Raw genomic sequence first — 22,089 nt, forward strand, 5'->3', positions numbered from 1 at the left:
GCCCAACGCGTTTGGAAAGGGCGATAAAACTAACGTAAGACATTTAGAGTAACTCAGTCGTGCTTTCTCACTCAGACCCCTTTTCCCAAATACTCCAAAGACGTCTGGAGTGGGTGAAAGGTTATAATATCCTCCAAAACCTCGCAGGAGGGAACTCCTATGTATGGTTCTTGGTCTAAGTCAACGTTGAAGGATAAACAGTGTTCCAAAATATTGTGCATCTAATCTCTGTTTCCATAAAGAAACCTGATCTGCAAATAAACATAATACCATCCTGTCAGCAAAATGGACAGCAATGAAGAACGAGAGGTTACTAGATTAGCTACTGAAATAGCAGATGCTGATGCTACCATGCAAGCAGCAGACGCGGATATAATACTCATTCCGGTCGCCAAAAGGAGATCTATAACCTGAAAACTTATAGAAAATGGACTGACACCTAGAGGTGGCACAGTCATATTCGTAATCGAGGCACACGAATATCGGCAGACAGAGGTATACTATACATGGATACATTTTCCAGCAGCTAATACTATAACAAAGTACTTCCACTATTACAAAGTAGAGGAACCTCCTAATGAGTACACTCCTTTCGAGGAGGTGGAAGTACCACTCAAATTCCAAGAGCATTTGCTCTTATTTGATGGCGCCCTAAAACATAATAATCACATTACAAGGCTCGGTCCTTTAGGAAGACCAGGAGCAACGTGGCCGGTCTTAGCCGGATACACACCATATCCAGACATCGAAAGAATGCCTGCAGCAGAGCTGCTAATACAGCTAAAACAACTACTAAAAATTCACAGACAATTAGTTCAGTATGTAATGCGGACTTCAACAATTCAGCCAGCGATTAAACTTCCACAGCTGACCCCTCACCAGGGGAACACAAATAAAATTACACCACAGAACATCCAATCCTGCCTAGGTAAAGTTCCAGCTAAACGGGAACAAATACCATTCTGGTTGGCACAGAAAATTACCCAAATAGAGGCGGTGTTTCCTGACACCACCCCATTAGAAAAACACAGGATTCTGACTATATGTCTCCCAATGGGAATCGCACCACACATTGAGGACTGTGACACTTGGGGTACAGTCTTTGCTTCCATCTACACAAAAACGCACGGTGTTCCATCCATTTCGGTAATACCAGATGTGCTAAAACAAATTCAAGATGAATACGGTCCAGAACCTGCTTTAACTCTTGGTATGAAATTACTAAAAGACTTCAAGCAGGTATCGGCTATATTACTAGCCAACATAAAGGGTGAAGCAGCAAACGTGGCGATCCGCCAGAGGTTAAACGAGACAGATATAGCAGACCAACCAGCTGAAATTGCCAGAATCATAGAAAAATCCTATGAAGAACTAGGCAGAGATAGTCTAGGTGAAATACCAGTAAAACCGCAACTGACTACAAGTCCAGAAAAAATGTTTTTTAATAATAATAATAATTCACCAAAAAAGAACTGGGATGGGAACAAACAATCCAATCCAAAAGAAAAGAAATTCCAGTCCAGAGGAAGGTCTCCTAGGCGAAGAGAGAAATCTCCAAACCCGAGACAAAGGTCACCTCAGAGTGAACCCTCTGGGAATAGATATAACCTTAGAAATAGGGATAATATTAAAAAACCTGATAGATATCAAGACATTGATACACGTCCCTCTCAATCTTTTCAGAATTCCTCGCAGAAATCGGAAAGAAGAGGACGATCAGAAGAGCACGCCAAGTCCAAAGACAAGGAACCTGCTCAACTGAAAAAGAAATCACAATTTCCAAAAAAAGAAGGTAGCCAGTATCAAGGTAGTTAACAATGCCGAGAATACTGAGGACACAACTGAAAAACGGAGAGTGGGCTCAGACAATGCTAGACAGCGCAGCAGAGGTGAGCATAGCTCGCAAAGTCCTTATGGATCATCTGGAGACAGTAGACACGAATGAATACCTTCAAGTGGAAACTGCAGATACCAGAGTTAGCAAGCCCCACAAAATATACGAGATAACATTACGTATAGAGGGAGATAAGACTAGGAAAATAAGGGGACTATTTTGGGATAACCTCTCAAAGGGTTATGACATACTTCTAGCTGAAAAAGACTGGCCACCAGAGTTTGTCAGGGAGTGCCCTCATGGCGAAGAAGTAATTATGCCTGCCTTCTCGAATCAAATCCCGATTCATAAAAAATACACACTTGCTAGAAAGTGGGCAGTGGCCTTAGCACCTGCTTTATATAAAAATCATGTAGGATGGGATGAGGATTCTCCTCCTCACAAAATCCAGTTAAAATCACAACCAACTGCACAAAGGCAGTACCCAATTAAGCAAGAAGCTAAAAAACAAGTAAATGAAATACTAGATCAGCTAGAATACCAGGGGGTGATTGAAACTTGCACCTCACAAATGAACAATCCTTTGTTTCCGGTCTCCAAACCAGACAATTCATACCGTCTAGTTTTGGATTACCGACACCTTAACACATGTTGCAAAACTTTTGCAGTGCAAAACTCACACAGTGCTGCACTAATGAATAACATAGTGCGCAAAAAATACAAAACTACCTTGGACATCTCCAACGGATTCTTTTGTCAAAACATAGCACCAGAGAGCAGATATTTAACAGCTTTCTCAGTAAATGGCACTCAAAAACAATTCTGTCGGTTAGCCCAGGGGTACAAGAATAGCCCGGGGGTATTCTCAGCGAGAGTAACAGAATTACTACAACAATATGATGATGAAGCATTATCTTATGTCGATGACATTTACTTAACAGATGATGACTTGGAAACTCACTTGAAAAGAGTGAACACCATAATACTTGGTTTCGCTGCAGAGGGTTACAAATTCAACTTCAAAAAATCCAGAATTGCCCATCTGACAGTCCTATTCTTAGGATATGAGTTATCAAGTGAAGGCAAAAGCCTGGCAGACAATTTCCTAGAGAAATGTGCCGTAATCCAAGCTCCTAGAACACTAAAAAACCTACAGTCAATTCTAGGCTTCCTAAATTTCGGAAGAACTTACATTGCAAATTACGCAGAAAGGGTCAAACCCCTTTACGATCTAATTAAACCAGACTTTAAAAGATCCAGTTGGACTCAAACACACACAGAAATTTTGAGATCCTTACAAACAGACATGCTAATTAAAACAAAATTAGAAACCCGTGATAATACACGCAACCTTGTGATCCGAGTCATCCCAGAGAGATGCGGATTCACATACCTGACCTCTAATGAGGGAGAAAAGGTACCAATTGCATTCAGATCACACTTGTACACAAAAGCTGAACAGAGATTCAGCAACAAAGGAAAAATTGTTCAAGCAGTTCAAACCGCAATAGCTAGAGAAAAAGACATAGCTGACGGTAGACATATCACAGTCAGAACAGCTGAATCAGCCTTTGAAGCATTAACAACACCGTGTAATTTACCAACAACAACATTGGATCCAGAATGGTTACAATGGGTAAATTCAATCACAACGGACAAAGTATACTACTTCTTTGATCCAGAACTAGAAGAATTAAAAAATCTAAAATATGAAAAAACGTATCCTCTGCCAATCGACATTCTGCCTCTACGACATTACGCCTGTGTAATCTATACAGACGGTCATGCTCAACCCTCCGTTTGGGGAGAACATGCATACAATCCCACATGTGAGATCACAAAAGAAGTGTGGCGCGGAGGTAAACTAAGACCTCTATTAACAAAATCACACTCAGTAGAAACAAATTCAGAAATGCAAACTGAAATAATAGCTTTGAAAATGGCGCTAGATAATGCGGATCGCGAATTCCCGACACTTATAGTGTCAGATTCATATTTCTGCGTCAAAGCATATAACAAGGATTTGCAGACATGGATTCAGAACGGTTACAAAGATGACACAGGTGCACCAATAAAGCAGAGACTTCTCTGGGAACAAGTAGCTCTTTTGAAGAAAGAACTACCAAAGACTCACGTGACTCACTCACTGAGTCATCAACGTGATGGCGTTCACGTTGTGGGGAATTCATTGGCTGAGACAGCCGCAGCGGCAGCCACTAAATCGGCTCCCGTAGATCGAAAAAAGCATACATTAAAATACATTGACGGTGAAACATTGCTGGCGGTGAAAACGTCATCAAAAGGCGACTGCTCAGCGTTACCGATCAACTATCCACTCAATTATACATACATAATCGATGCAAACTCCGTCCCTTTTGCTCGAATCCCTGGAGTGGGGGATAGAGTGATTCCAAACAAGGACAGGAGAAACTTGTTAATCGCAGACGCACACATGGGCGAGGGTCACAGACACCTTAAATTAAAAGATTCTCTGGAAGATTTACAATCACGGTACTGGTGGCCAGGCATGAGCCTCCATCTTACCATCTTTGTAAAAAACTGCCCAAACTGCAACAGAGATCGCAGTGGGGAGAGAAGCAGTTTAATACCTCGTCGTATCAAGGCAGATAATGTTACCAGCAAAAAGAATGGCTTGCGATTAACATATACAGGCTAGTTCCCACTTATAATGTAGATCCACAGCACTCAGCTGACGTCCGGACTGTTATACAAGATTTGCGAGTCTAAATGGCATATACGCTAAGAGCATGTTACGTTCGACCATTTTTTTTCTTTTTCTCAGGCAATCCAGCCTGGGGGGAAAAGAATGACCAAATGAGCACAGCCCAGCGGGAATCTTCTCACTTCCTTCCTGAGGGTATGGGATGGTGTAAAGAAAAAACCAAGACAGAAAGCAATCTATAATAGAAAGGATATTAGGTTCGGGAGCTGGGTGGGTCAAACATCTAATAAGTGTCCAACGTAGTCTAAATAACTTGCCAAGAAATTCTCTGAAGGGATTCAGTCCGTACGAATTATTATTCGGAACTAGGATGTTGATCTCTGACCTTGATAGTCAGACTTCAGTGGTAACAGAAAAAAGCTTTGATGTCAAAGACCGTTTGGCTATTTTGCAGGACTTAAACAAAACAAGAAAAGACCTGAGCAACATACAGTTGAAACAACAGCCAACAACCACTGAAGAATCACCACCTGTCCCAGCAAGACCTGTCTGGATTCCAAAAGTCGGGGATCTAGTCAGGGAGAAGATCGAGGTAAAGAAGGAATTTGGGCCTTCTTACAGAAAAGCAGTTCCTGTCTTGTCTGTCAACGGGACAAGATCAGTTGTACTACCGCCACTTGCTGGAAAAAAGGAGAACCGAGTTGTATCCATCGACCTGGTAAAACCACAACATGTGGCCAATAACAAACAGTAGGCCAAGTGGACTCCCAATAAGTAGCAGAACACCAAGGTTTGCTACCAGTACAGAGGTCCTAACAAAGAGGCTCATCACATTCGAAACGCCTACAGAAGAACAACAAGGACTATGCAACAATGCAATAGAACTTAGACCTCTGAAAACCCAAATAAAGACATTTAGCAGAGACACACCAATCTATACTGAAGTACCAAGTGAAAATGCAAAAAACAAAAAATCCTGAACCAATTGGAACAATTGACAGAACTGCATCCGGTTACTTCATCAACTTCGATGATTCCTCTGAAGGCTTCAGCGAACAAAAGACACAGCCATCATCAAAATCCTTTGAAGACAAAGCGAAGGAACTTTTGAAACAACTAAAAGAAACATATCTGATTTCTCCATGGATTGAATTTTGGGTGGGTTTTGGTGCATTTATCCTCATACTTTGGCTCATCATGGTATTTACTTTGGGACGCTTCATTGAGGGAAAATATGCTAAAATGGACACAGCAAGTCAGAACATCAACTTGGTCCTCAAACCACACACATCTTCACACGTCGAGAAACGAGAACTTTCTTCAGAACTTTCTTCAGCCAACTTCACAGCAATTCCAATACCTGGTGGGGTAGCCTGGGACAACACTGACTATGAAATTAATGGTCCGGTCGAGATCCTGAAATATCCACACCAAATTAAGATCTCTTTGAGTGACTTTGCAAAACCAAACTCATTTGCTGATGATTGGGACTTTGAAAGTATAAACAATATGATGTCTGACTTAGTAATGTCTGCTAAATTTACAAAACATGATTATTTGCAAGGTTCTACAAATTATGATAGTATGTATTGCTATAACCACTATGGTAACCATTTCTTGCATAAATCTGCACAACCTAGAAATGTTTTAAATTTTAATCAATGGGAACATTGTGCTACACCTCCAAAAGGGAGCTCTAGAACCGTTTATGACAAATATTCATACTTTCAAGGTTTTAACACTAGTAATGCTGAAACATTTTATTATAAATTGTCAAACAAGACAGGGACCAAAACCATGATAACCAACACAAAATTGATTTATTCTGATTCATTCTTTGAAAAAATGAATACTTTTGGATTCGATTATTGGGACAAAAATGTTGATTTGAAAAGTGTTTGGGGCACAAAAGAATGGCAAGTACAGGGTTTAGAAGCTTTGTTTAGAGCCTGCATGATCCCAGAACAAATGATATTTTTAAATGACACTGTTCAACAAACCACCTGTCTTGGCTTAGCCAAAATCAAAGATTTAAATAACCCGTCTATTCCAAAGCCAACAATGTTTAGCAATAACTCTGATACAGATGAAGAAATAGACATAAACCATATACTTAACCAAAACAGAACACATCCTGATTGGAAACAATGGTTGATCTGGCCCACAGATACAAATAACTGTCAAGATAGATTCCTGAATAAAACACAGGGTTTCAAAATGACCAGGCCAGACCCTAGATATCCCCAAAGACATCACCCAGGGATAATAACAACCTACAGTGTGGGCAAATTATGCCTTCAATGGCTACAAACTTCCACACTGCCTGAAATTAAGCAACACCTAACTTTACTTACTGATGGTGCTGACTTGCGTGATTTCATAATGGGACCACGCAAACAGCGTCAAAAGCGTTTCATAGCAGCCTCTGTATATGCAGCATACAATGAGGCCTGGAAGGTTACTCAAATTGAGACAGCAGAAAGAATACGGGAAATTGACCGTATTAATTTGGAAAAATCACTTTCTGTAGTGGACAATGGGTTAATGACTCTGTCCTCCAGAATTTTTTCATTGGACAGCATTGTGTCTTCAGCAATCGATATATTATCGCAAGACTTACTGTTATTACAACATGGTCAGTCACAATTGCGTTCTATCGTACAGCTTGGCTGGACGTTACAAAATCTGCGTTCAGGCTATGTGCCTTGGCGTTTAATCAACACTACGTCACTATTCCAAATCTTTAACCTTACTGATAGACAAATCGGTATGGCGCAGAAGGGTGCTGATTATACAATCTTGAGCATTGAAAAACTAGAAAGATTACCGTTGACAATGTCAGAACGACCTGTCAGTGAATGGATAATCCACGGAATCATAAATATTCCAATCTCAACCTTCAGGTTTCAATACTGCCAAAAATATATACAGGCTGGCATGTACGAGAAATTGGGAAAGGGGTACCTTAAAACAACTTGGAACCTGCCCTATTCACATGCATGTGTCAGTAACAAAGGACAGAAAGTGTTTCTTAGTGGCAACAATTGTGCTATGTCACTAAGCGGCACGCTTCTGTGTAACGGTATTAGTTTGCACGGAGCCTGTGAAGGGAATTCATACAACCTTTCATGTCACCAGCAAGGCGCACCTGCAACTGAAATAGAACCATTCTTTCAAAGACTCTATAATGGGAGTTACATTCTTATTGTAGACCGCAGATGTTGTAGTCTTATGCCCGGGACTCCTTATCTCAGCACTACGACGGCGAAGGTCAAGTGCTGTGGACGTTCTTTGTTCCCCAGCTCCTTTCCAGACAGGGAGGCGAGGGCATGGCCCAGTTTGAAAATTACTTCTATTCGAATAGACACTTTAAGCAGAATGAAAACAGTGCTTCTTCAGACGCCTACAAGGCTCACGTCATCAAAAGAAACGTATGATCTACAAGTCGCAAGGACGACTGCAGAGATACATACATTATTATCAACCAATTCCCCCGTACATTTCGCGGAAATCCTGAGCGAAATCTTAAATATTTCTGATACCACAGGGGTCTCAAAGGTATTTAAGACAGTATTTTCGATGGCATTAACACCATTCAAAGCCATACTGGGTATTTTTCCAGATTTCGTCCATTCGATTTTTGGCGGACTTCCCCTAATCCTAGGACTAATTGCAGGAATCCTATTCCTAGTCCTTATTTTTCGATATGGCAACCCATGTCACAGATCAAACTCTCGCGACAATGGAAGATACGATCCTAGCCATTGGATACCGGGACCGGATATCAAAAATCCTGGGACTCTCCCGGCTTAGAGACCTGAACATGACTTGGTTTCTATCATTTCGACCAATGTGGCAAAGGTGTGTTTTACCTGTACTAAGGTGTCTGCTATGCGGAGAAGAATGCGTGTTAGACACCTGTCTGACGCTACAATCGGATGCGCCGGTGGATGCAGATACACTGTTGGTTCCTACCAAGGTTCACGCACTGTGCTGCCCTCAAAGGCTGCCAATTCTGATGACGGCATTCCTGGAATCTTCACCACTGCGATTGAAGAGTAGTGAAGTACGAGATGAAAGCAGCATCGAACAGGTACGACCTTCTGTCAGCAATGCAAATCAGAATGTCAATGCAGACAATCATGCGCATGAATGCATGGTTACCCCTATTTCCGACTTAGTGGAACTTTCCCATGAAGCTGTTGACAGTTTTTTCGAAAGCCTGAATGATATGATGTTCTCTCCGGAACAGAAATAGAGACTTTTGAGTAAACTCGCACACGGCGTTCCCTGAATCCGGCCTTCAACTTAAAAAATAAAGTCACATGAACAATTACAATCCAGTTCACGGACAGCAACTTTTTTCAGCAAGCCCTTAAAATATTTTTCAATATATTTTTCCCCGGGACACTGACCTTCTGCTTAAAGTAAGAAACTATTCCTAGAGAACTAAGATTTCTATTTTTTTAGATACTTTATAGACTTTATATAGACTTTAGCTGCCCGCTGGTATGTTCACAATATATTTTATGTGATGAAATGGTTTCGACTTTTTTTCTGTATAGCCATATTAAGAGCCATTTCATGTGTATTTCTCATATACCAACAAGCAATAATGCATAACAATGCGTGTTTACTTTTGCATTTAATTCATAGCTTAAGTGCATACAATATATATGACTGCAATTTTTCAGTATATTTGAAAATTTCAAAATGCATTTATGTATTTTGGGGTGGTAAGGTATACACTATACTCTATAGTATGTTGTACTATGTTATACTATGCATAGATTAGTAGATATGACCATAGTTAGCGTGGAGTGGGTGTCGTGTATTTCTATAGGTTCTGAATCGATCCCCCTATTCCTGACCATATTCTGGTTAACCTACCTAGCTAGTTAACTAACAGTCAGCCCATGAGGCAAGAAATCCCCCATGATGCAGATACCGTTATCTGACGCAGTCACACTACGGCACAGGAACGTGTTATCTGATTAGGCCATAACGCTTGAGATCTAATTAGACAAGCGACATTCCTCCAGCCCCTGATAAGGCATACGACGTTCTCATAACAAATCAAACCTATGACAACCTGGATAATCCGTGCGGCCATTGTTTTGATTTCACAGAGAACTTTAGTAAAGAATGTGCTAACGAGCAAGTCGTATGACATCTTTATTGACGTACCTATGTCCATCCTTACGTCAATCCCGGCACCTTTAAGGTATAAATATTGCCGACCTTGCCCTATGCAAACACACGCGTGGTGACAAGACGGAGCAGCCATACTTGCCGAAGCCGAGAGCAGAAGCAGACCCCGCAGGCAACAGCCCCGCCTTCCTGACGCGCTGAGAGACGCGCTGCTATCTCAAGCCGAGAGACCCAGCACCGGCGCTTCTGGGCAGCCCTCGCAGGCAGCCTGGAATATCGAGAGCAGAGAAAGAGATACCATTCCTCATTCATCCTAAATTCCAGGTACAGAACTGAATAACCCCTCCTAGAGAATTCTTTAGTTATTCACTTGGCAAAAACAAACTTAACTTAAACTGTAACTTTCTATTCCCGCCCACGTATTAGACTTAGGTCAGGTACACGGGGTAGGCGTATTTAGAAACACCAGTTGAGTACGTTTAGTCAAATGTATATGTGTATGTAAATATATTTTAATCATTTTAAACATCATATGGCTCAGAAACCATATCAATGTTTTTACAGTATTATTTTATACTATTGCTTCTAATGTATGCACTTTACTTAACTATAAGTATTGCAATAATATCGATCCATTTCTCTTGTACGAGAAAAGAGACTGATCAATAAATAACATCTTTTATTGAACACGCCCGTCTCCTCCTTTTCTCTACATTCTGATGAGACTAAGAATGCACGTACTGACTGAGTAAAATAATTGCCTTGTGCTCACACGACTCTTGAGATTGACTCTTGATTAGGGGAGAGCAAAGTTGTCATGTTCTATGGTTGTCAGAAACTAAATCCCTTCTTGTCTAATCAGGGGAGTTAATCCTTCCTTGAACATTCGAGAAAGTTTCTAGCGAACTCTGAGCTTAGCTGGCAAACCCAAAAATTAAGTCTAGTATCGACAGTAGTAGACCTAGTTAACGTCTGGTCTAGGCCTTTACTGCTGTAGGTACTATTCCAATGCGCAGAGCCTATTGGGAAAATAGGAACTACACTACACTAGATCCAGTAGCCCAGGCTCTGCCTGCATGCCTCAAGTCAGTTGCAGCCACAGCACTAGCTATCAGACAAAGTGATTCCATAGTATTAGGACATTCCCTGACAGTACAAGTTCCACACTCCGTGGAAGTTCTTTTAAACCGAACACAGACTCAGCACTTGACATTTGCACGTTTGACAGGTTATGAATTGACACTGTTCCAGCCACACATAGAAATCAGACGCTGCAACGTTTTAAATCCTGCTACACTGTTACCGTCAGTTACTTCAAATCCTGCCACACATGATTGTGTGGAAGTTGTTAACACTATGACAAAGCCAAGACAAGATCTGACAGATATTCCATTACCAGATCCCGACCTGACACTTTATGTGGATGGTTCATGTATGAGAACGAGTACAGGAGAACTAGTAGCCGCGTATGCAGTGACTACTGACACTGAAGTTATTGAAACACACCGTATTGACACCCTGTCTGCTCAAGCAGCAGAGCTAGTTGCTCTGACCCAAGCCTGCATACACGCCAAGAACCTGAAAGTTAATATTTACACAGATTCACGCTACGCATTCGGAGTTGTACACGACTTCGGAGTGCTCTGGCAGGAGAGAGGTTTCATGACTTCTCATGGAACCAAGATTCAGCATGGTCTCCTTATTCAAGCTCTGTTAGATGCAATACATTTACCGACATCTATTGCCATCATGAAATGCAAAGCACATACGAAAGTTACAGACATTATTTCTCAAGGAAATGATCTAGCAGATCGAACAGCCAAGCTTACAGCTCAGACTCCAGACATACCAGTTAACAAGACACCGACATCCACTCTAGAACAGACTACTTGTATGACAGTTAAGGACCCTACTCAGGATGTCATAGATATCCAGTTACATGCTACTCCCGAAGAAATCAAGAAATGGTCCGAACAAGGAGGGGTCCAGACAGATCAGGGATGGTTGACGAAGGGAAAAGCCACATGGTTTCTCCCCGACTCAATGGTTCAAGTCATTATCAATACCGCACATAGTCCTGCACACTTAGGAGAAAAAGCCATGTTAGACAGTATCCAGAACATTTGGTTTAACAAGCATTTACGAGCTGCAGCCAAGCAGAAAGTCCGTACTTGTATGATATGTTGCCAGTTCAATCCAGGTAAAAGTGTCCCGGTGGAACAAGGTGGATTCCAGCCTCCTGACCACCCTTTTGAAGTCCTCCAGATGGATTATATTCAGATGGAGCGATGTCGAGGTTTCAAGTATGTCCTTGTAGCTGTATGCGCTTTGTCCAGGTGGACAGAAGCATATCCAGTCCCAGATTACACAGCCGCGACCACTGCCAAGCAGTTGGTTCGTGAATATTTCCCCCGTTATGGACTCCCAAGGGTCGTATATTCTGATAACGGCCAGCCATTCTCATCTGAACTAATGAAGCACGTTTCCCTGTTGTTAGGGTACCAGTGGAAGTTCCATTGTGTACGCCATCCAGAAGCAGCCGGTCTCGTAGAGAGACATAATCAAACCTTGAAAATCCGCATTGCCAAAATCTGTCAAGAAAAAGGTGTAGACTGGTTAGTTGCCTTGCCAGTCGCTCTGTTCTATATGCGCATGGTCGCACATTCCAGATCAGGTCTGTCCCCTTATGAGGTCGTATTCGGCCGCCCCCCGAACGTGTGGGGTACACCTAGACCCCGAAGTATTACAGATGTTTCCAGTAATATGCTGACAGATTACCTAGCTTCCTTGATGTCTGCCCTACACTCTTGTCGTTCACAGGTTGCCGCCGCATTTCCAGACAGTACCGAGGTGAAACCGCATGAAATTGTTCCAGGAAGCTTGGTTCTTGTCCGGAATTTTGATCGTTCAAGTCCGCTGGAGCCTCGCTGGAAGGAGCCGAAGTTAGTCCTTTTGGCCACCCGTACTGCCGTCAAGTTGGAAGGCAGGAAGGGGTGGGTCCATCTGTCACACGTCAAGAAATTTCACGGACTCCGACTACAAACTGTTTCCAAGAACTTTTCCAAGGATTGTCAAGATTTTAAAGACTGCCAAGATACTATTCTTAAGGACGGTCCCGCAAATGACATTGATACCAAGCCTCCCCTGTTAGAGAAAACTCCGCAGCAGGAGTATAAAAGTAAGCTCCGGTCTAGTAAAATAAGTCAGCCAGTTTAATTGTCTAAGTCCTCCCCTATGTGAAACGGTTAGACAGGTATCTGACATGTATGAAATAGACCCCCATAGTGAGAGAGTTAGTCAAAACTCAATCCGATGTATCGTTTTTCTAAGTTTTATATTGTTTCTCAGCCTGATGGTTACCTGCACGAGTTATGCATTTCATTTATGTTTTCCAATTTCTCATGTAAATAAGTTTTCTAATGCTACAGTAGAGCACACGTTTAGTGATCTGCCTCCTCACGAACTATCTTATCGTCTTGCTATGCGCAACAATTCATTTATCCGTATGTTACATTATTCACACCAGACCAGCAATGCCACTAATTGTTGGGTGTGTGGTCGACTCCCCCCTTTCCAGACACCGAAGGGAGTTCTGCCACTGTTTCCTTATCCGTTCTCACATAACGGTTCATGTGGAGCCTGGTCCATGTTAACGTCATCTTCAAATGATATGTCCCTTCTGAACAGTACATGTTTTCCAGACAAGCAAGGTCTTCCCCACAGAACAGGGTTAGATCTAGAAAATGAAGTTTATAATTTGGGTAATTATTCTTCGAATTTTATGGTCCTGAATGTTCAGTCTGATCCTACTCCAGACCTACCTGCTATTTCAGTACTACCAGTCAAAGGCGAATTATGTGTCAGAAATAATGGTTCCGTACATGTAGGACATAGTGATTGTACTACTATTGTCAAGTATAGTGACAGTGGGAAATCTATTTTCAAAGCTTCACGTCATTCTTATTTTGTTTGTGGTCAGACCGCATATGTTCGTCTGCCCCTCGATTGGGAGGGAACCTGTTACATTGCCTTCCTACTGCCACCAGTTTTTCTAGCCCCATCTGATTATCATAGAAACACACATCTAGTACACATTAGACATAGAAGGGAGATCGAGTCCCCAATTGTCGATCAAACTGAAACTGCTCTAGAACAGTATACAGATTTCAATAAAGGTTTCTTTTTCTTTAAAGGACCTATCCAGAATAGTAAGCTAATACGTAGATTGACCAGAACCCTTGAAGCAGTAGTGAATGAGACTGCCTCTGCCCTAGGTAACTTAACCGAGGAGCAATCTGCTATGAGATTTGTCGTGCTCCAAAATCGTCTCGTTCTTGACGTCATACTGGCCGATAGAGGAGGAGCATGTAGAGTCATCGGATCTAGTTGCTGCATTTTCATTCCTAATAACGCGCCGTCTGTTTATTCAGCTATAACCAGACTTCATAAAATTGCCCATCAGTTACACCAGAATCCAGGCACCTGGACATGGTCCGGTTGGTTTTGGAGTATTATTTCTGCCTGGGGATGGAAAGTATTGTCCTTTCTAGGTATTGCAGTAGCGATCATATTCAGTTGCTGCCTCTGTATACAATGTGGCCCTGCGATTTGCAGCATTTGTGCTACCTCTTGTATTCCTAGTCCCAAGTCCCGTCCTAAATCCCGTTCCAAGACAATTCGAGACGAGCAAATGATACTGTATGAAATGATAGATGGTATCATGAATATTGATGTTTCCTGATGGAAACGTAGTGACAAGGAGGGAATGTGGAAAAGTAAATTTTGCCATGTTCTGTGTCCCTACGTGTTCCCCATCTTATGTTATGTGTGCATGATTAATATGCATATGTATTCCCCATGATCGATTAAAGACGCAATTACAGTTGTGTCCATCTCTAGTATGCTAGTTTCCAGTTCTCGTGAAAGCTACGAATATTAAGCCTATGTAAAGTTACGTTGCCACGTTTCTCAGTGTGCACGTTATTTCATTGTAAAAATCCCCGTTTCTAGGCCTCAAAAGGGCCCGGACTCAGATTCAGCTCCTGTCTCCTGAACCCTCGCTGAGGAGCGATACCGCCCCCACCTGTATCCCTGACCCTTCACTTACTTCCTGCCTCACAGTGCCCGGCTCGGCCTGGCTCTGCCTGCCAGTCTGCCAAGAGTATGTTATGATTCTAGTTATCAGTCTAGCTCTCCTTCCCTGCATTCCTAAGCTACTGAATCGCATCAATAGTTTCCGTCATGGTCTAGCCTTTACGTCTCCATGTAAGAGAAATACTGTATTAATGGTCATTTAATATTCCTCAACACGCACTACATGTAGAATAATGCATGCACCAGTCTTAGAGTCTGTTAGCCTTTACCCTGATAACTTTTGGATTCTATCAATATGTTCTCTAAACATCAGATACTAGATAGTGTTTAGGTACATGTCGCTCTGACTCTCCAGACTTCAGTCTCTGCTCCTAGCGCAGAAGTCATAGCCCCCAGCTTCTCCTAGTAACACGTCATTGTCAGTTTGCGCGCACCACTAGGTTAGAGGTCCCGGCTCCTTAGGTAGCCCCCTCCATGTTTCCGCCCCATTTATGACATATTCCGTTACGTTTACATCACATGTCTATGTATACGCCCTGTTCACGCCTCTTGTTACACCTACTTTCTGCCTTATCTCTCGCGACTGTTACAGGCCCCACCCACTGTTACGCCTACTGTATGTACTGTAATGCAATTGTTTTAACTATATATACTTGTGTACTGTTATTAAAAGCTAGCGCGCTCATTCCAGATCCTGCCCGGCAGCTGCCGGGCCCTGCCATCCTATGCCCGTGCAGGTTGTCCTGTTCCTGTCCTTTATGCTGTATTAAACCTGCAAACTCCTACTACCTCGAATCTTGACTCTTATTTATTGAGTTATCTGTTATTGTTATATCTAGTCAAAAATAGAGGTATTATTTATTTATTTACCACAATCTCACCCCACTCATAGGGGCTTGTTACCTATCACTGATGCCACCCCACCCATAGGGGCATGTTACCTTTCATTGATGCCACCCCACCCATATGTGTCATGTGCTCTATCACTGATGCCACCCCACCCATATGTGTCATGTTACCTATCACTGATGCCACCCTACCCATATGTGTCATGTTACCTATCACTGATGCCACCCCACCCATAGGGGCTTGTTACCTATCACTGATGCCACCCCACCCATATGTGTCATGCTCTATCACTGATGCCACCCCACCCATATGGGCATGTTACCTATCACTGATGCCACCCCACCCATATGTGTCATGTTACCTATCAGAGATGCCACCCACCCATATGTATCATGTTGCCTGTCACTGATGCCACCCCACCCATAGGGGCTTGTTACCTATCACTGATGCCACCCCTCCCATATCTGTCATGTGCTCTATCACTCATGCCACCCCACCCATATGTGGCATGTTGCCTATCACTGATGCCACCCACCCATAGGGGCGTGTTACCTATCCCTGATGCCACCCCACCCATATGTGTCATGTTACCTATCACTTATGCCACCCCATCCATATGTGTCATGTTGCCTATCACTGATGTCACCCCACCCATATGGGCCATGTTGCCTATCACTGATGCCACCCCACCCATAGGGGCTTGTTACCTATCACTGATGACACCCTACTCATATGTGTCATGTGCTCTATCACTGATGCCATCCTGCCCATAGGGGCAAGGTACCTATCACTGATGCCACCCCACCCATAGGGGCATGTTACCTATCACTGATGCCACCCCACCCATATGTGTCAAGTGCTCTATCACTGATGCCACCCCACCCATAGGGCCATGTTGCCTATCACTGATGCCACCCCACCCATATGTGTCATATTGTCTATCACTGATGCCACGCCACCCATATGTGTCATGTATCATATCGCTGATGCCACCCCACCCATATGTGTCATGTGCTCTATCACTGATGCCACCCCACCCATAGAGGCATGTTGCCTATCACTGATGCCACCCCACCCATAGGGGCCTGTTACCTATCGCTGATGCCATCCCACCCAGAGGGGCATGTTACCTATCACTGATGCCACCCCACCCATATCTGTCACATTGCCTATCTTTGATCTCACCCCACTCATAGGGGCTTGTTACCTATCACTGATGCCACCCCACCCATGGGGCCATGTTACCTATCACTGATGCCACCCCACCCATAGGGGCATGTTACCTATCGCTGATGCCATCCCACCCAGAGGGGCATGTTACCTATCACTGATGCCACCCCACCCATATCTGTCACGTTGCCTATCTTTGATTTCACCCCACTCATAGGGGCTTGTTACCTATCACTGATGCCACCCCACCCATAGGGGCATGTTACCTTTCATTGATGCCACCCCACCCATATGTGTCATGTGCTCTATCACTGATGCCACCCCACCCATATGTGTCATGTTACCTATCACTGATGCCACCCTACCCATATGTGTCATGTTACCTATCACTGATACCACCCCACCCATAGGGGCTTGTTACCTATCACTGATGCCACCCCACCCATATGTGTCATGCTCTATCACTGATGCCACCCCACCCATATGGGCATGTTACCTATCACTGATGCCACCCCACCCATATGTGTCATGTTACCTATCAGAGATGCCACCCACCCATATGTATCATGTTGCCTGTCACTGATGCCACCCCACCCATAGGGGCTTGTTACCTATCACTGATGCCACCCCTCCCATATCTGTCATGTGCTCTATCACTCATGCCACCCCACCCATATGTGGCATGTTGCCTATCACTGATGCCACCCACCCATAGGGGCTTGTTACCTATCCCTGATGCCACCCCACCCATATGTGTCATGTTACCTATCACTTATGCCACCCCATCCATATGTGTCATGTTGCCTATCACTGATGTCACCCCACCCATATGGGCCATTTTGCCTATCACTGATGCCACCCCACCCATAGGGGCTTGTTACCTATCACTGATGACACCCTACTCATATGTGTCATGTGCTCTATCACTGATGCCATCCTGCCCATAGGGGCAATGTACCTATCACTGATGCCACCCCACCCATAGGGGCATGTTACCTATCACTGATGCCACCCCACCCATATGTGTCAAGTGCTCTATCACTGATGCCACCCCACCCATAGGGCCATGTTGCCTATCACTGATGCCACCCCACCCATATGTGTCATATTGTCTATCACTGATGCCACGCCACCCATATGTGTCATGTATCATATCACTGATGCCACCCCACCCATATGTGTCATGTGCTCTATCACTGATGCCACCCCACCCATAGAGGCATGTTGCCTATCACTGGTGCCACCCCACCCATAGGGGCATGTTACCTATCACTTATGCCACCCCACCCATATGTGTCATGTTGCCCATCACTGATGCCACCCCACCCATATGTGTCACGTGCTCTATCACTGATGCCACCCCACCCATAGGGGCATGGTACCTAACACTGATGCCACCCCAACCATAGGGGCATGTTACCTATCACTGATGCCAGCCCACCTATATGTTGCAGGGAAGACATGGCTTGGCAGTTCGGGTTGGACTGTTCCCATGAGGCACAGGGTCAAGACTGATTTGCATATGGCCATGTCTGAACTGGGATGGCTTTGTGAGCAAAATAGCAATGGATTAAACCCAGATCTGTGACTGGGGGTGAATGTTTTGCCATTGTGCAACATTCCGTCCATCATCTTGTGTGTTTTGCTGTTCACCCCACCCATATGTGTCATGTTGCCTATCACTGATGCCACCCCACCCATAGGGGCATGTTATCTATCACTGATGCCACCCCACCCATAGGTGCATGTTACCTATCATTGATGCCACCCCACGCATAGGGGCATGTTACCTATCAATACTGCCTCACCCCCCATAGGGGTCAGTTTGGCAGACAATATTGACACCCCCACCCATAGGGAGGATGATGCGACATACATCCATCAAACATCAACCACAGGCATGTCAGCCAAATACATTTCACAACAACATCATGCCAACAGTGTGTAGTGCCTGACAAATAGCCCCAACAGTGGTTTTGATTCATGACACACAAAGTAACTACCATCACATGTGTGAACAACACCAGAGTGTGGGCTACACAAGTCAAGCTTTGAAATAGCACTGGGCCAACGTGTGATAACCCCCCATCAGTGCGTACATCCAATGCAAAATGTGTGGACACAAACGGCAGCTAAAGTTGAGCATTGTTGCAAAGGGTGAAAATCCCCCATTATCACAGTGACCACAAGGTAGGTGTCATCATGGAAATAGCAGCACATGCCAAACAGTATGATCCCTGGGCATGTCAGCACAACACCTGTACAGTCAACCTTCATCTACCACCCATTGTAGGCACCGGTGACATACGCCTGGGTACGGTATTGCCCCTTAAGTCACCTGCACATAGACAAGACATATGTCTACCAAGTTGCACAGAGGACACAGTTGACTTTACACCAATGATGCCCACACCTGCATGTACAGTGGAGATGGCACAACAGTCAGGGAAAGTCTCAAATTGGACATTGTGAAGCACATCATATGTGCATGGGTGCAAGCCACAGATGTGGCCATGCCAAGGAAATGTTACCATCCCTGTGCTAAATTAGTTAATCATGACACACCCACTCAGCTGCAAAGGATGACATTGATACCAACATGAACATAAAACATATCTCATGGGCCACATGGAGTACACCACATCAACACCTCAGTAACAAACATTTGTAAATCCTGCATCATCACACCAAGGTCAGGGTTAACAGTATCAACAAAATCTACAGCTAAATATAATGCACAAGGAGAATAAAAAATGCTTTATTCAGCAATCTGCCATCTGGAAGGGAAAATCAAAAATGAAATGTAGTCCAATGTCCTTTTGAAAATCCAAAGTCCAATGGTGTGAGTGACACCTGTCACCCATTACTTGCCTGCACTGATAGGGACTGGGGAATTGCACTCATAGGGGCATACATGGGGCAGGCCAGAAACTGCAGGGACAGGATCAGGGCTCATCAGAAGGAGGCTGTGAAGGGTTGCTGGGTGCAGGAGAGTCAGTGGCAACTGCAGTGGAGGGGTCTGACATGGTTTGTGCCGTCACAACTGTGGGGCACAAGTCTGATGGGGTGGGTGCTGGAACCACTGCAGTGGGCAGGTCAGGTGTAGTGGAGATGGTCCCCACTGCAGTGCCCATGTCACACTGGGTGGGCGTGGACTCCACTGCAGTGCCTAACCCCATGGGAGTGGAAAGGGGTGCAGGTGAGGTTGGCAGGACAGCTGGAGGGGACCTGCTCCCCACAGTAGTTGCAGCAACAGACAGACTGGCGGTGGTGTCAGTGGAAGAGCAAGTGGGAGTTGGGGAGGGCCTGAGCATTTTAGGGACGATGTATCTGTGGGTGGGGGAACCTGGGACAGGGAGTGGCGGGGAACCTGTGGTGTGCTGACCTGGGGGATGGAGGAAGGAGACTGTGCAGTGGAGCTGGGGGGTGGGGGTGGGGTCTTGCTCTTCCGGGTATGTGGTGACTTGTGGGTGTGGGCCTCAGCCTGCCTGCACCTGGGGGAGGGTGTCCGGTGTGAGCGGCACTCTTCTCAGTATGTGGGGACTTCCTCTTCCCCCTGTAGTCTGGATCTGCTGTATCTGAGGGGAAGAGGCATAGGTCACACAGGAAGAGCTTCTTAGGAGATGGGGTTGCAGGTGAGGCAAGGGAAGGGCTCTTGGAGGGAAAGGGATCTGAGGACTTGGGAGTGCTTGTGGATGCCTGTGTGTGTGTTTGCGACCCATCCCCTGTGTGTGTGGTATCAGTTCCCTGACTATGCTTGCGTGCACGTTTTGACGTATGTTTGGGTGATTGTGTGCTGTCTGTGTCTGTGTGTTTGGGTGACCGTGCAGGTGTGTGTGTGCTGGGGACAGGTAGGGTACCAGGAGTAGTTGTTTGGGCAGAGGCTGAAGGTGTCAGGGGCTGCTGAAGGAGGGATACTGCTGCTGTCAGGGAGGAGGCCATGGACTGATTGGTCCTCTGTAGGGCAGACATGCCAGATGAGATGCCCTCCATGAACGACACCAGTTGTGTCAACAGACGGATGTATGACGTTACAACGCATGCTTTTACTACGCATGCTGTTACAACGCGGTTTTTACTACGCATACCATTACAACGCATAGCCCTTTGGGGTGCTGGATAGTGAATAGTTTAATTTACTATTCCAATTCCAGTCCCCGTGGACACTAGGAAAGGTGTTGGATAGTAAATTAAATCTATTCCCTATCCTAGAGCGCCCCCCAGCGCAATGAGTTGTAATGGTTTTCGTTGTAAAACCTGCGTTGTAATAGCACTGCGTGGTAAAAGTTGCGTTGTAAAGGATGTTTCCCCAACAGACCGGTGTGTGCATGGAGGACACTTAGCATTTATGTCTGCCCTACATGGATCTGTTTAAGTAGGTCCACAGACTCCACACTCAGGGCAGCAGGGGACACAGGGCAGGGGGTGCGGTGCCTGGCAGGAAGGAGACATGCTCCCGAACACGGTAGCTGCCACGGACCTCTGGGATGGGAGCCGAGGGGAGGGTGGTGGTGGAGGTGGGGACAGCCTCACTATCCATTGTATCCTGGCTGCTGACACCCGCCCCCACAAGGGAGTCATCCTCCGAGCTGCTGTGGTCCTCAGCTGAGGTGGATGTTGCTGAGGACTCCTCAGTGTGGCTCCCATCACTCTCCGTGCCACTGGGTCCCACCGACTCCTCAGTTGCTGGCCCAGGCTGCCGCTGCGGCTCCTCCTGTTCCGTGGCGCTGTCTCCTGTGCCCGTGGATGTATCTGCATATAAGTAGGAAAAGAAGGACCACATTAGTTGCCTGCACTGACTGCACACAACACTGTAAATACACCTCATCACAGGCCATGCACTGGCATCCTTAGCTGATATATGCTCTAAATGCACACACAGGTGTACATAGGGCAATAGCCAGTCTGAACATAAGCCATGGCACACATATCCCTCCTGAACCTGTCTCCATATGAATGTTGCATGCTGTCTGATAATACCCCAAAGTGCACATATGCACCACATACACAGTTGTTGAGCATGCAAATGACCATGTAGAAGTACAGTACTATTGACATACATCACATCGCATGCCAATCACTCAGTACAGGAGTCTGGATGAATGTATGCCCAGACTCACATTTCACAATCTTGTGATGCCTAGCAGCACAACACACAATGATGTTCTTACGTCCTGAAAGTTAATGACACAATGGGGTGCATGGAGCACCTCTGACTCCAATGCAGGATTCCTCTTCTCAAGTCAATGCCCTGGCACAGACATGCATGGTAAGTCAGTCTTCACTGTCACATGTCATTGGGCAATGC

The sequence above is a fragment of the Lissotriton helveticus genome, chromosome 11 (genome assembly GCF_964261635.1).
Source record: "Lissotriton helveticus chromosome 11, aLisHel1.1, whole genome shotgun sequence".
Taxonomy (NCBI): Eukaryota; Metazoa; Chordata; class Amphibia; order Caudata; family Salamandridae; genus Lissotriton; species Lissotriton helveticus.